The following is a 16,961-nucleotide window of genomic DNA, read 5'->3' as shown; positions in this document are numbered from 1 at the left end:
GAAGATGATGGAAAATCATGTGCACTTAGTGAAGCTGAGGATAGAGGAAGCTGAAAGGATCAGAGGAGGCTCTGATACCATGTGGAAAATCAAAGTTTGCAACAAGAAGAATGTTCACAAGAGGGAGAAGGGAGCTCAAAGTACAAGAACAAAATCTTGCTTACTAAGTTTCTTAGAGTACAACTTGGGTACACTCTCTCCCACATGATAGTGACCCTTGCTTAGGGTGAATTCCCATGCCTATATTCTAATATGACTTCAATGGGAGCTAGAGGGTTGCCAAATCATGACCAATGTTGAGTAGAGACATGCCATCAAAACCTTAGATTATGACCCAAGTTATGTAGCTCCAACCCCCTATAGGGTGTTGACCACCATTTGCAACCGATCCCTCAAAGAGCACATCATGACCCACCCCCATTTAGATTGCTTATTGATGTAGGAGGAGTTAACATTGCCAATTGAATAGACTCAGGTGACTTTCTAATGGATGTCCTCACTTACCTCACCCACATAAGCATCCAACCCATCAACGTAGACCACTATGCTCACATGGAGTACAACCCGAACTTCTACGCTTGGCTCATGCAAAAGTAAAACACCGTAAGTATGTGTTAAATGGAATTAATCCTTCAACCTCTAATCCTAGAAAGGATTCTTCTCCTTTCCAAGGCAGGAGAGGATAAGGTGTGGAACATAAAAACAAACCTTAAAAACAAATGTGGAACATAAAATCAAACCCTAAATCTCAATCAAAGTCCAAAATCAGAAAAGAATGGATTAAAATAAACTTATGATTTAGGAAAACTGTCATAATTTTTTTAGGAATGCATGGACTGTTTAAAGAAAAAATCATTTTCTATATTTAAGTATTCCAATTTCCATAATCATTTTTTCCATTTTCTATTTGTCTTTCCACAAAAATTATCTAAAGAACACTAATGGTGAGCCGTGGCTTCATGATAGGCACCTACAATGACATGACAAGAAAAAACCAGCAAGTTGTCATTATTAAAGAAAGAGCAAGCAAATTATGGCCTCTCAATGGAGATGTGTTGAGATGGCAAGCTCAACACGTTGTCAAAGAGTTTACTGTTCATAATATAAATCATGGGATTCTTATGAACACATAAGAACTTCACTAGGAGTTATATGAGGAATTTGCATGCAAAATTCAGTCATTGTTATCCAATAACCAACTTAGTTACATAAGTTCTTTTGTATTTAGCATATAATTTTCACTTATACCATGTATATTGATGAAAAATAAGTCTATGGGAACCTGCAACTTAGTCAGCTAGAAGTAATTGATAGTCTGCAGGATAAATCACATTGATTCAAAGTGCAAAAATATGGTCAAAACTCAAGAAAAATGCCAAAAGTTGCCAAAAGTCCACTAGGTTCACAGGGGACCTGAAGTAATAGACTAAAGTGACCAGCAAGTGACCTGAGTAGGTCAAAAAGTGACCTGGGCCTGAGCAGGCAGCAGCCTGCATTTTTTGGCGCAAAATGCGGGCTGCACAGCCTGACTGCACAACTGAAGAAAGCTGAAGCTATGGTGCATGCTTTAGAGCATGCAAACTGAAGATCAACAAGACCTGAAGATGAAGATGTAAACACGGTGAGAGCTCCACTTATCTATCCATTTGGTCTGACGAAAATGCATGATATGACAGTCTATAAAAGGGGAAAATCTGAGAGAAAAGTATTCAGCCTGCTCTTATGCACGACTTCTCTCATTTTGTCTACCTTATTCTTGGTCCAATGAAGCCCGACTTGTACCCAAGTACTTGAGTGACTTTGGGGCAAGCAAAGGGTGAGGATTTTGAAGGTGTATGGGTTGTTATGGGCTGAAATAACCAGTTATAAACAAGGCAACCCACTGTTCTTGTCCATTTTTATGAGCAAACAAGAGATTTATGTGGTTGTAATGGAAGAAAATGACCTCTTTTCATCAGGACTTTGTTCATTAATGATTAGAGGAGCTTCTTCATGAATTTATGTACTCATTTTGAGCTTGATTATGGGCTAGAATTTTCTGTTTTAAAACAGTGCTGAAGCTAAAATTATGCTCCTTCAATGCATTTCATGTACCATTGGCCCAAATCTTGAATGTATTTGAAGTCTATCAACATAATACTTGTCCCAAAGAGTTGAAATCCATCTATGTACTTGAAATAAAAGCCATTAGAACTTGCATTTGATATTCATGTTTGGATTGAGAATCTGAAAATATCATTTATGTTATGGTGAATGTATCCAGAGGCATTTGATGTAATCAAGATAGAGTTATTTATTCCATTCGTGTATGCTAAATACATAGAGAAAAAGCTTGAATTCTTCTTCCACATCTAAATCATTTCTAAATCTCGGATCTTGTTAAACCCCAATCTATTTCCCTTTCCTGAACTTTGAATCCCATACTCCTCTTCTGCACTAAGCCCCGGTGGTAGACCTTCAGCCCTAAACACGACGACAGTGGTGAACCCGATGTGAAATGTCCGCTGCGGAAGAAGAAGTCCAATGGGAAAGTCATCAAGTTCGGGAGGAGATGCCTTGCAACAGTTGGTTCATCTGATGCAAGAAAGCCAACAACAACAATTGCAATTTTAGCAGCAGTTGCAATTGCAACAACAACGGAGACAAGAAGAAGAGCAGATTGATGCTGCTGCCATTAAAGCCTTGGAAGCAATTGGGTAACAGCTCAAGCAATTTAATGGGCAAAATGTGTCCTCTTTTATCCACCTCTATACTGACAAGATGGTCTTCTTTGGAGTTTCTCAATATGCTTGGAGGCGTTATTTTGCCCGTCTGGATGTGCATGGTCTCCAGGACCGAATTCATGGTCTTTTCCAAAAAGACGCGGGATGGTCCGTTTTCAAGAAGGCTCTTCGAGAAGAATTTTCTTGAAGATTCTGGCCTTATGACAAAGAAAGTCTTCACTGAATGGGTCGAGAGGCCCAATAAGGGTCTAACCACCACTGCTCTTCATCGGGAATTTGAAAGAAAATTTACTCAACTAGATCCTGACGATCAACAAGGTATGGAAAGCCAAAAGATTGAATTATTTCTAAAAGTTGCAGATTCTTCTCTTCAAGAGAAGCTAACTGATCGACTTGAAGACCTTGGCTCTGAGACGAGATTAAAGACTGCTTGGAGTGATGTCACTGAAGTAGTTAATATGATTGCTCGAAGAGAGCAATTGCGCCTAAGATGGGGATCAACCCCTGCATCCAATTGAATCCATGAAGGAGCCTGTTCTAGGTTCTCGACCTCTTGTCTCTATGACCGAGCAACCAAGAAATTCTTTGTTCCATCTCCAAAGAAGGATGTCATGGACGAGCTAATTAAAAGCATGCGAGATCTCCATCTTAATCTAACGAAGATTAATTCTAAAGTGGAAAGGCATGATGTTAAAGTGGAAGAAAGGGGACGGTCAACTGCCCAAAGACCTGTACAAGAAGGCTTCAAAAGACGTTGTATTTGGTGTGATAGCCTACAGCATGACAAGAGGGAGTGCAGTGCATTCTGAGAAGCTGAAGCACAAAATTTAGTCTTTTGGAAGGATGGTAAAATTCATGCAACCGAAATCGGGCTTCCTCTTGAGCCAAACTTTGGCAACGGTGGCATGAAGAAAAGATTGGAGGATTTGGCAACAAGAACAGCCTATGTAGCTGTTGATGCAGCAACCTATGGGCTACAAATTGAGCCAACTAATGAAATTGTTAAAGCATGTAAAACTAATGCAAAATCTAAAGTGTGGATGCAGGCCTTAGACCGCATGGAGCAAGGCAAGGCAACTAAAGATGATTTAACCACTGCCAATCAATGTATCCGAGGAAGAACCGGTTGGACCGAGCCTGTTGATTCATTTTCAGCTTTTGCTCGATTAGCTGAAATTAATAATCATGAAGCCATGATAGAAGAAAAGAGAAGAAGAGATGAAGATGTTGCCAGTCCTTCTTCTTCAGGACCGACTAAACGCATAACAAGAAGTAAACTAGACCAACAGAAGGCTGCTGAAAATCCTCCACCGCCAGAGTTTGACATGGGAGATGCCCCTCAAGAAAAGAAGACAGAAGGAAAAAGAAAAAGCAAACATCCCAGTTACAAGTTGCAGTCAGACATAGAGACCACAACGGATCTTAAACAGATCCTAGAAGAAAGGATTCTTGGAAGTAGAATTGAATTTACATTAGGCGAAATTCTCAGAATTGCAAAACGAGGATTTCATGATGTAATAATTGATGTAATTAAACAAAAAAGACAATATGTTGGTGAGGAAACTGAAGAATCTGTGCATGCTTTTTTGCAAGCACTTCATGTGTATTTGCAGGATGAAGAGAAGCTGAAAACTCAAGGGATTCGATTGGAGGCAATCAAAGAATTGATTGTAGCCATAGAAGCCAAAGATGAAGATATTTATGAAGCAGAAACTGAAGAAGCCATTATGGTGGGGACTTCTCAATCTAAAGTGCAGCCCATGCTTAAGAAAGAAGCTCATCTTCATAATATGCAAGAAGAAAGTGATGCTCACTTTATTCCTAGTAGTCACTACTCCCGTATCCATTGGGCAAGGGCGACTACTGAAACCGTTGTTAAGATCGGAGAAAAAGAGACTCCATGTATTGCCCTTATAGACCATGGCTCGGAGATTAATGTCATGTCAAGAAGTCTCTACGAGAATGGCAGATGGCCCATTGATGTGGACCCAGGATGACGCATGAAGGCAGCCAATAACTCTTTTAGCGATCTTTATGCAGCATGTCCTTATGTACAAGTAACTATTGGTAATGTAAAAGATGAATTTCATTTCTTTGTTCAAGATTCCTGCAGCTATCCTATCATTCTTGGACAACCATTTATTTTCGAGTCTCGTTTAGAGACAAAGGCCCTTGATGACGGATCATCATATGCTCGGATAAGAAGTAAGGATAATGACAAAGCTGTCCAATTCCTGACCGTCTGTGTAAATCACCATCGAAATAGGGATCTATTGAGAGATCATCCTGTTCTTCCTAATGCCCGAGAATTTAAGGGTTTTTGGATAGCACTGCTATAAGTGGAGGCTATGGCAGTGCATCATGTCATTAAAAATTTCCTCCATATATAAAGGAGGCAAGGCCAAAAGCTGAGTTGCAGACTTTTACAACCAATAGTGTGGGCTGTTATAAACAATTTTCAGCCATGAACAGGGCTGAAAGAAAGTATTTGTGTCATATGGAACAAGAGCTGAAGCAAATTGATGTTTTACCTAAAGATGAAGAAATTTTAGGGCTATTTTTTGGGCTGAATTATAATGATACAATGGCTGAAATTTATACAGCTGTTCATGTAGAAAATCAAGCTGAAAATCAGTCCATACAGGTATGTACATTGGATATGTATGACATAATTCAAGAATTTGCAGATTATGAAGCTTTTGGATAGCCAAATAAGGATGAAGTAAGAGTAGAAACAAAGTATAAAACAATTGATAAAAAGGTCAAGCCAGTGGCTACTCCTCTACCACCTGAAAGCGAAGGATTAGCAGAAAGGGTTTTCAAACAGCCAAGCCTTCATGATCCTAAAGATATTGGTAACCGATTTACAGTAGAAAGTCTACAAAAGCTGAAAATTGGTGAAGATTCTTTCTTCTTGCCGACTGAAAAGCAAATCTTCATGCAGATGTTAAAGAATCATGGCAAAGCTTTTTCATTTCAACCACATGAAATTGGCTGTGTGGATCCAAGCATTGTGGCACCAATGGTAATTTTTACGATCCCACACGTTCCTTGGAATCTTAAACCAATTTTGGTATCAAGGGCTCATTTGCCTAAGTTATTGGAACTTCTAAATGAAAAGATAAAAATGCAAATATTGGAGCCATCCTCAGCTCCATATTCCAACCGATGGTTTACCATGCCTAAGAAGAATGGATCTTTGCAATTCATTCAAGATTTACAGCCTGTCAATAAAGTCACTATTAGAAATGTTGGATCAGGGCCAATTGTTGATGAGTTTGCTGAAGCTTTTGCAGGTAGAGCAATCTATTCCATGGGAGATTTATATTTAGGCTATGACCAATTTCAGCTTGCTTTGGAAAGCCGAGATATTATCACAATGAAGACGCCTCTTGGTTTAGTCCACATGTGTACTCTACCTCAAGGGGCTATGAATTCAGTAGCTCACATGATGAATGCCATGCATAAAGTATTGAGGGATTATATTCCTCAATTAACTCTTCCTTTCCTTGATGATGTTCCAATCAAAGGATGTGAAGTACATGAGAGGAGTGAAGAACTCAATGAATTTGGGTGTCGCAAGTTTGTTTTCGATCATATTAATGATTATGCTCAAATCTTGTCTAAATTAGAAGAAGTCCATCTTACTCTTTCAGGTGCTAAATCTGTTTTTGGAGTCGAAGAAGTCCTTGTGGTCGGACATATGTGTGGTCCATATGGCCGAAAGCCTTCTCCATCCAAAATAGATGCTATCAGCGAAATGCAAGAAATATGTACAAATGTTTCAGAGGTGAGAAGATTTCTTGGTGCATGTGTCTTCTACCTTATTTGGATACCACATTTTGCTCATGTTGCTGAAAGTCTTTATCAACTGCTAAGAAAATGCCAAAGGTTTATATGGGAAAAAGAACATACTCAAGCTATTCGAAAATTGAAGAAAATGCTTATTTTAGCCCCCACTTTAAAGAGGGCTAATTACTCTAATGGACAGCCCATTATACTCACAGTTGACACAAGTCCTATTGGAATAGGATGGGTAGTTGGTCAAGATGACCTTGAAGGCAACAGATATGCAATCTGCTTTGGAGTGAAAGTTCTTAATGAACAACAAAGAAGGTATGCTCAAATTAAAAGGGAACTTTGGGGAGTAGTAACTGCATTGAAATGTGACAGGGAGTACTTCATGGGCACACACATAATAGTTGAAACAGATTGCCTTCCACTCTTGTGCATGATTGCCAACTGTTCCACCCCCGACATAGCCATGCTAAGATGGATAGCCTATATTAAATCCTTAAATCCTGATTTGACACATATTGCAGGAAGAGATAATCCAATTGCTGACATGCTTTCGCGTGCCAGATATAAGGATGAAGAAGGAATGAAGGATGAAGAAGAATTAGAGTCTATAAATGATGCTGTAAATGTAGGTACAAATTTAAAAACAGCAAGAACAGCTGAATCTAATGTCGATTCAGTAGTAAAAAATGCAGGTACAACAATAATTACAGCAAGTACAATATGTTCAGCTACTAAAACAAATTTTACATCAGCAAGGAAGGATGAAACAACCAAAGAAGGACAGTGGGCAGCTAGTAGACAGCATGCTCAATGTTTTGTTATGGTTTGTTCACACTTTAAAGAGGAGTATTATGCAGATGATTGGCTAAAAATTGGCCAATTTTTGAGCACTATGACAAAGAAGGAAGATTGGTCTAATGAAGAGTTCAAGAGAATTAAGAGAAAAGATTATGGCTTTTTTCTTAAAGATGGTTACCTTTGGAGGCATGCGAAAAAGAAAGGAAGGGTGCCTATTCGTGTCTTAGGAGACAAAAAGACTCAAAGACAGGTCACGCAAGAATTTCATGAAAGCCTATTTGTGGGAGCTTTCGCTCAACCGCCAAGACCCACGGACCGCTTATTGTTCAAGCGTTCCAAGCGAGCTCTCATGGCTATCTCTCACCTAGCCGACGCGCCGTTGATCCTACGAATGCAGTGAACTTACCTTGATGCTTGATCGAGTGCCCTCCTCTCTCTCACACTTTGGTAGCTCCACGATTCTTGATGCTAGCTCAAGCATCCTCAAGCCTCCTCCTTCTCCAAGCCTCATCCTCCATAGCCGCGCGCGCAAGAGAAGAGAAGGAAGGAGAAGAGGAGAAGGGGGGAGGAGATGGTGGAGAGCTTCACCCTCTTGATTCCTCACTCTCTCACGTGCTTGCTCCCTCACCCTCTCACACTCCCTCTCTCAAGAGCACACACAAGCAATAAGAAGGAGAGAAGAAGAGAGGAAGAAGAAGACTAGTTTTGCCACACCAAAGAATGAGCTCTTCATTCACTTTTCAACTTTATATACAAAACCCTACTTCCCTTTTGGGCGGTCATTCCCTTTTTCCCTTTTTTACATGGCCGGTCATAGCCCAGGCCCTGTTTTCCATTGTTCTTTTCTCTTCCTTGCTTTCTTTTCACTATCCTTCTATCTTTACAAATAGCACGGGTGAGAGCCCGACACTCTTTTACAAGATTTTAGAGTGCGCTTTTTATGCGCCTTTCCCTTTTTATGGTTGCCTTGGTCTTTGACGGTTGTCCTTGCGCTTTTGGGCTTTTCTCCTTCTTTTCCTTCCGTCGGGCTACCTTCTTTTCGCCTTTGCCCTGCATCTTCTCTGCCTTCTTTCGCTCTTGTCGTGTTGGGGTTAACATTGCCCCCCTCCTAGACGAGTGCCAGTCCCATGGCACTTATTGGCAGAGGGAGCAAGTGGTGGTAGGCGCTGAGGACTTCGGGGGGACCGGGGCTTGGGGTCTGCACTGGCGACTGGGTATGCGGGGGTTGGTTGGGGATGCCGCGTTGGGTGATTTTTCCAGCTCGCTGGATGCTGGGTGGGCAATTAGAATGGGAGGTTGATGAAGAACGAATGCCACTTGGGTTGTGGTTGTCGATACCTGCAATTGAAAACCTGTCAGGTGGTCTCTCCCTAGGGGTGGTGCTAGTCTCTGTATTGTGCACAAGACTTAGTTTGGGAGACAGGTCGAACTCTGAGCAAGCTGAGAGTGTTGTCCTGCACTTGAGGACCCAAACTATGAATTAGTTCTGTGTAGGTATTATATGAGTGCCGTGCGTGTGCATACTTAATTATTACGTAGTTAGGAGACTGGGCGACGGGGGCCGCATGGAGCAGAAGGGTGGTAATGGGGAGATAAAGTACACCTCAGGGTTTTTTTTTTTTTTTTGGCCATGGTTACATGGGGGCAGCAATACAAGGGATAATGGGAGTTCTACCCCTCATCATCCGAATTATGGGGAAGGGTGGGTGGAGGCCGGGGGGCCTTGTTGAGAAACTTCCGGCTTAGCAAGTAGCCTTTAGTATGGAGGCGGGTTTTAAGGGTGGTGGTGGAGAGAAAGGGGTGATTGCACTGTGTGAACTTGCTGTCATTCATGTCTTCCAGCAGTGCAACACAAAAGGATGGCAAAAGGGCAGCATGCATCATGAAACGAGTCATGGTGGTGCTGTCTATGGCGTTGGGATCAAAATAAAGGGGCGGAAGGTGGCGCTATTGGGGTGCAGGTTCTTGGTGTACTAGTATTCTAATTAATCTAAGGTAGTTACAGGTGGTGATGAAGGCTGGGTCAGGACAAGAAGAGAATTCAGTAAGGAATTTATTTATGGAGCTGTACAAGTCGAGCAGGGTGAAGAGAAGGGCACTCCTATGGGAAGTGGAGTTGGCATTGTAAATAATGGAAAAGTCAAACCTGCCGTGGATGGACGGGTTAAAATCCACTCCTACCCTTCGAGGAAATGGTAAAGGTGGGGTCGTTCCTTTCCGAAGGGAGGGTGTTGCAAAACGCCATCCACGCCTATAGGTTGACGTCAAAAATGCGCTGTCTCCAGGTAGGTTGGGAACTATATCCTTCCACGGTGCGGGGTACGTGGAGGACTTTGTCCTGCCAAAATTCGCGGTCCTCGGTCCCCCAAGCAGTTGGGTGGGCCTCACGCTCTTCTAACCATCTAGCCTTGAGCCGGGTCCCCATGGCGATGACATCCTCCACCAACTGAATGGGCAGCACCCTATTCAGAGCGGTGGGCAACTCGAAGCGTAGGTTGAACGGGTCCCGGCTATACTCCTGCTGCTCCCAGATGATCATCTCAGCACGGTACTCAGCGGGTGAGTCTTGGGTGCGCAGTGGGAAAGGGGCGGGCTGTTTCAGGGCGGGTCTGGCCTTGAGTTTTCTTCTTGTCTTCTCCACTAGTTCCTTCCTTCGAGTGGTGTGGGCTGCTCTTCGTTCGGCGGGTGCGTCATGGGGTGGCACTTCGGTTTGTTGGGGTTGAGGGGGTGGCGGGGCATATTCCTCGTCCTGAGGCCCTAATTCAAGCTCGGGCTCACCCCCTTCCTCTTGCTCCTCCTCCTGTGTTTTTTCTTCAGTGAACCCCAGATCATCAATTTCCTGTGTTGTCAGTCCTGCTTGTGCCAGACATTTCCTTTGTTCCTCCAGGCTCTGTGGAGGGCCTCCTAGTTGCAGTGGTACGTGCAGGCCTGCCGTAAGGGCCTTGCGCGCAGTGGTTAGCTTTCTCTGCAACTGATCATTGGTCTCTCCTGTTTCTGAGTGGGTGGTGTGGAGTAGCGTGTTGATGAAAGTGTGCTGCTGAGCCATCATAGCAAGTTGGGCTGCCTCTGCTTGGTTTTCAGCCATCACTTTGTCGCCCTCAGCCTTGGCCAGCCGGCGTGCTAGGTCTCGCATTCTCTGCTCGTTGTGATTTGCCCACTCCTTTTCCCGCTTCTCCATGTCTTCCAGGCTCTCTCCTTGTCGGAGGGTCATTGCCATGAGCTGCTGTTGTTGGGCTTCGAGCTCCTGGTGCAAACGGGATTGCTCTCGGTGCTGTTCTGCAATCTGCTCGTTGAGTTGGTCCCGCGTCGCCTGTAACCTGCGCACCTGTTCTGCCCTCAATTGATCCAGCTCTGCAACGTGTTCTCTAATTTTTTCGAGTTGGCTATGCGCCTCCAAGTTAGTTGCAGATAGCTAGTCATTTCTGCGCTGAAGGTGGGCATTTGTCTCCCTTTCCCTGGTGAGACGCTCCATCAGAATTTTCCTTCGTCCTTCCCAAGTAGCATCGCGCTCCTTCAGGGTTTTCAGCTCCTCCACCTCCTTGGTGCTGGCTTCCTCCTTAAGCACAGCAATTTCTTTTTGATACTCTGTTATTTGTCTTACTCTGTCTAGTTGGAGGGCAGCTTGCGATTCGCGCTCCGCTGCCAGCTCTTCCACCGCCACCCTCCTTTCCTGCCTGGCTATTTGCAACTGCGCAAGCAGCTCCTTTACATAGTCATCATAGTGGCCTGCTGGGGGTGGGGAGTGGGGCCTGATCGTAGTAGTGGCAGTCTCCTCCACCTTTTGTCTTTTCTCCTCTGGCCCCTGCTCTAGCTCGGTCGTCACTGCCCTTTTGGCCCCTGAGACTGGGGTGGCCTTGGTTGCTTCCCTTGCCAACTCTCGTTCCACTAAGAATTGTAGCCAGCTAACTATATTGCTTTCATCTACCTTTGCGGTGTGCATCAGGGCGGCCGTGTCAGGGGGCGTCACCTTGAGGGGAGTGGCTTGCATGGCTGGTGCGGGGGGAGGGGAAACGGGTCTGACCGGGTATTTTCCCTTCCCTTCTGTAGGAGGCGGCGGCACGGGTTCCGGCGCACCAGTGCTGGGGCCGGGTGCTTCAAATTCGGATTGGTATGCCCTGCCCGCTCCCTCTATTTCTTTCCTACGCTGTTCCTCGATGGAGCGACGCGTTTCCAGCTCCAATTCTTCTTCTTCTCTCCTCCTCAGCTCTTCCTCAGCTCTTTTTCTTCTTTCCTCTTCTTCTCTTACCGACTCTCTTCGGGCCCATTTGAGCTCCTCCTGCTCTTTTCTCCTTCGCTCCTCCTCTCTCTTTCCATGCAGGGCTTTGGTTCGTTGCTCCGCTTCCCTTTCTTGTGCAGCCTGGCGCTCTTCCTCCTTGTCGGTGTCAGTCTCTGTTTCATCCGACTGTTCCTCCGGCCGGGGCTGGGACTGCGACAACGATTCGCCTCCTTTTCCGCCGCCTCCTTGTTTGTCCTCTTCAGCACGTCCCTGCCCTATTGCCTCGTGGAGGATCGCAGTGAGGACACCTCCAAACCCTACGGTGGAGGCCTTGGAGGACGAGGCCTTGCGGGTCGATCGAGGCGAGGGGGATTCTCCTGCCCCGGCCCTTCCTCCTGTTGCCAGGGCCTTTGCTGAGGCCTCGATCGTCCTTCTCACGAAGCCATTGAGGTTTACCTCATCCAGTGCCTGAGCCGCGATGCTTTCGAGTAAAGGTACATTTATCCTGGACATGATGCTATTGTACCGTTGACTCGAAAATAGGGCATGCATCATTTTTGCCTGCAGCTGGATCTCTGGATCAGGGATGTTTGCCAAGTTGACTCTGTCGTTGGTGTGGACTTTCACCTTGTCCATTCCCAACATGGCGTAGACGTCCCTTTTCGGCTTCTTCTCCACCTTATTCGGAAGTTCCAGAGCTCGTTCTACCAGTTCAGGGGTCAGCTCAACCTGCACCTGTTTGGTGGCTCTTGCGTCCCGTACTGTGATGGTGCCTCTGTTTTTGTTGAAGGTGCGTAGGAACTCTACGCACAGGGCATAGTCTATTCTCTGGCCCACTGCTTCCAGGTACCGTTGTAAGTGGCATTGCTCCATGATCCGTCGTACCGCTGGTTCCTCAATAACCACATCCTCCAGGTTGAATATATGGCGGGACTTCAGCTGATTGAATGCTCTGGTTTCCACCGTGAGGCCGTACCGCGCCTGTTCCTCCTCCGAAAAAGGGAGTTTGCCCACTTTGTCTTGGCCTGCCATGGTCACTACCTGTACATCCAGTCAACTCACTCCTTAGTATTTTTGGCAACCAATTTGTAGGACAACCATAATAGATTTCATCATTTATAATCATGATTTTTTTTTTCCTTTTCAACTTCTATCACCTGTTCCTGCATGGCATTTTAATTTGGAGCTTTTTCATGCGTGGTTCACTTTTAGTTTTAACTTTCATGCTTGGTTTGCTTTTTAGATTTACTGATTTACTGCCCACTACTGCCCCACCGATTTCCTGCCCACCTTTCCCTGGAGGAAAAGAAAAATCCGTCCCAGGATTGGGGTGTGGGATCCAGGTGTTCAGGTTGTTTTGTGGAGGAGCCAATCGTAGAAGTTGGGGTTATATTCGAGGTGTGCAGCGTGGTCCAGGTCACAGGGTCGGATGCCTACGTGGGTGATGTATGTGAGGACATCGGTAAGGAAATCTCCGGAGTTGATCCGACTTGCGATGTGGAGCTCTTCTTCTGTCAGGATGCGATCGAGATAGGGGTGTCCTAAGATATGATCGTCCATGGTTCGACCTCGAAGAGTGGTTAACACTCGATACGAGGTGGGCGCGACGTATGTGGGATCATACTCGGCCGTCTTGATGGCTCGGCGTTGTTCGGCGTTGGTCATTGTGCGGCATCCTTCTGTTGCCCACTTTAATCGAAGAGTGTACCATTGCTTCAAGAAGGGATATTCGGTGTCCACGAGGTGGGACAACCTTGCTGTTTCTTGGTTAGTGAGGCTGGACATCGTGCGCGGGTCAAACGATGGGATGAGGCGTTGCCTAATGGCTTGCTCTTCGGAGACCTCGCGAGCGAGTAGCTCAGCGGCAGAGCGTGAAGCTTGTGCGAAGGCGAATTCGAAAGTCTCCCAAGAGCAAGGCATAGTGCGCACGTCCGTTGCAAGGGGTTCCGCTAACAGTCCCAAGTCTAGGCGGTCATAGCTAAGGGCCAGTGCCACAAAAGTGGCGTCGAGTTGTTTGATGCAGTCCACAACGTCAACCCGCGTGTCCTCGGCGAGGTCCGCGGCCAGCGTTAGGAATGACTTCCGTTCATAGGAAGGCTTAAGGCCGTTGGGTGGTTGAGGTTTGCTGGGGCTAGAGGTTCGATCGGCACAGAGTTGCCGGTGGGGGCCTGTTTGAGTCAGCGGCTCGGCCAACGGTTGAATGGACGGGTCGGGGTTGATCTTAGGAACCGTGCTAGGGCGGTCGGCAGGCTGCTGGGTTGCGGGCCAGGGTGGTTGGGTGATACCGCCGGCAGTAGTGGCCGGTGCTTGGGCCGTTGGGCGTGTATGACACCTGTGGGATGACTCTCAAAGGAGTCGGACGACTGGGATGGATTGTGCGGTTCGTGGTCTTGAAGTGTTAGAGGACCGGACTTTGCGATTGACGTAGGAGCAGGACCTGTGTCAGTTGGGACCTTGGGGATCCACAGCAAGGCATTCCCTTCATAGTAGCCTTGTGCACGCAGCAGGGTTTTAGGGACCCATATTTTCTTAACCACGCGGCGCTTGTGATGATGGCATTTTGGTCTTCTAGGTTTAGGTTTGTATGTGTTTCGCGGATCCGTGCGTCTAGTTGTAGACTGATCCCGCGGCTTTTTCGGCACCCAGTGCAAGCGAGTCTGTTGGGGTTTTGCCTTAGGTTTGGCGGGTTGCGGTGCATGGGGATCTGGGTGTAGTAGATATGCACGGCCCTCTTTCTTAGTCCTGTGTGCAACTATTTCTAATGGTGGTCCGTTGAGCAATGCTGGGGTTACGAGGCGCTGGTTGAAAGTCGTGACAATTGGCACATTTCCGATTGTTAGGTGGATGCGTTGTAACTCATAATCAACAATGCAGCGGGTCTGCTTTTTAAAAGTTCGCCCGAGCAGTGACTCTGCGCCTGCCTCCCTGGAATCGGGTAGGACATAGAACAACATGGGAATAGTTTCAGTCTCGATAGAAACTGCAATCCTGCATGTGCCAAGGAGCGGGTAGGATTGGGCCCCATATGGGTTCAATCTGGCTGCTGTGGGATGAAGTGTTGGAGCACCAAGTTGGGTCAAATGCTCATGTGTTAAGATGTTAAAATCCGCCCCCTCGTCGATCAGGGCGTTGAAGGAGCACGTTTGCTTGGCCGTGACCGTGATGCGGAGGTAGGCGGGTTCTGCAAGCTCGTCCTCATTTTCTTCGATTTCTGTAAGTGTGGCCACTCGTATTTTAACGAGCGTTTCCACCATTGGTTGTTCATGCAGTGGGTGCGTGGGCGGATAGTACTTTTTGATTCGACTGCCGTTAAAGAAGTTGATTCCCTCTCCATCCAGTGTTTCCAGCTCGACATTACCAGTACGGCTGATTGTGCGGACCTTAAAGGGCCCAAGACCTCTGAATTTCATCTTTTGTTTGTGTCCTTTAATTGAATAGAGGAGCACTAGGTCGCCCGGCTCAAACTCTCGTTGCTTGACGTGCTTGGCAAACCAAGTTTTGCGTCTAGCTTTCTCACAAATAAGCGCATGGGAGGCTAGCAGACGTACCTCCGACAGGCGTTCTAGCTCGACTAAGCGTTGTGTCCATGCCTCCCTCCCCTCCCATCATTCTTGTAGTGCTATCCGTAGGCTAGGGACAAAGAATTCTAGGGGGAGAATAGCTTCGGTCCCATAGGTTAGCCTGAAAGGCGTTTGTTCGACGGCCGTCTTATAAGCTGTTCGGTAGGCCCACAGGGCCGCCATCAACTTGTTATCCCAGTCACTTCGTGAGGTTGAGACAACTTTGGTCAGGACAGTGATGAGAATTTTGTTGGTTGACTCAGCCTGGCCGTTAGCCTGAGGGTAGTATGGTGAGGATTTGCGATGGATGATGAGGAATGTGGATAGGAGATGGGCTATCACTTCGTTGATGAAATGGGACACCCAAAACGCGAGATCACTTGTTTCCATAAAAACTTGGCAGTTGTCCTAGCGTCGTTTTTCCGCGTGGCTCTCGCCTCCGCCCATTTGGTGAGGTAGTCCGTGGCTACCACTATATATCTAGCCTGTGAATATTATGCCGCAGGGCTGATGGGTCCTATGAAGTCAATACCCCACTTTTCGAAAGGTTGGCGAGCGATGACCGGGGTTAACTCCATCCGATCTTTACGGATTGGGACCCTCGTCCATTGGCACGCATCGCAGTGTTTGACAAATTGTGAGGCATCCCGGAAGAGCGTGGGCCACCATAGCTAGGACTGCAACACCTTCCGTGCTGTCGTATCCCCGCTAAAGTGTCCTCTTGCAATGCCGCTGTGCGCTTCTGAGAGCACATCGTGCGTCTCATGCTCACATACGCATCTACGTAGCAGACCGTCTTGCCCCAGCCTATAGAGCTGGCCTGCAATCAACTGATAAGGCTAGATTTTCAGGATTAATCGCCTAAGTCGTGCCCATTCCATTGGTCGTTTGGGCAGCCCATGCTCGAGTACTTGGACTATGTCGTCTGCCCAATATGGTGTCAGGTCGGCCCTGAATAGGTCTTTTTCGCTGGACATGCAGAATAAGTGGCTGTCTGGTAATTCGTCCACTATGCCTTGTCCAGCAGCTTCTCCTGTGGGTATTCGGGACAGATGGTCAGCCATGTAGTGTTGTTTTCCCTTCCGTACTACCACTGAGAAGTCGAACTCTAGGAGCAGGAGAAGCCATCGTGCTATACGTCCTGTAGCGCAAGGTTTGTTGACTAGGTAGAGCAGAGCTTGATGGTCGACAAAGAAGGTGAAGGGGGTGGCAAGCAGGTAATGCCGGAACTTCTTCACGGCGAACACCATAGCTAATCCCTCCCTTTCTGTTGTTGAATATTTCATCTCTGTTTCAGTGAGCTGCCTACTTGCAAAACTTACTGGGTAATCTAAGTTATGCTCACCCGGTTGGCACAGCACCGCCCCCACGGCGAACTTAGAAGCGTCGATGTGTACGTGGAACGGCATGGTCCAATCTGGGGGTCGTAGGATAGGTGCTGTCGTTAGGGCTTTTTTCAGTTTCTCATAGGCTCGCTGGCAGGCTTCGGTCCACTCGAAGGCAATTAGCAGCTTGTACAATGGCCTAGCGATCAGCGCGTAGTTTAGTACAAACCGCCGGTAGTATCCTGTGTGACCTAAGAAGCATTGAACCCCCTATAATTACTTGGGGGTGGGAGGTCCACGATAACCTTGACCTTTGAGAAGTCCGTGGCAATGCCGTTCTTGGACACCACGTGTCCCAGGATGCAACTGTGCTTTACCCAAAATTGACATTTCAGGGGGTTGAGAGAGAGACGATATAAATGGCACCGTTCAAAGACCGCGCAGAGTTTGTCGAGATGCTGGTTCCAAGCCGAATGGACACACAGGTCATCGACGAAGACCTCCAACTCCTTGCAAAGCATATCCTTGAATATGGTGC

This window comes from Lygodium microphyllum, chromosome 24 (genome assembly GCF_053477565.2).
Source record: "Lygodium microphyllum isolate KBCC chromosome 24, Lygodium_microphyllum_v1.1.10, whole genome shotgun sequence".
Taxonomy (NCBI): domain Eukaryota; kingdom Viridiplantae; phylum Streptophyta; class Polypodiopsida; order Schizaeales; family Lygodiaceae; genus Lygodium; species Lygodium microphyllum.
This window is presented reverse-complemented; position numbering follows the sequence as displayed.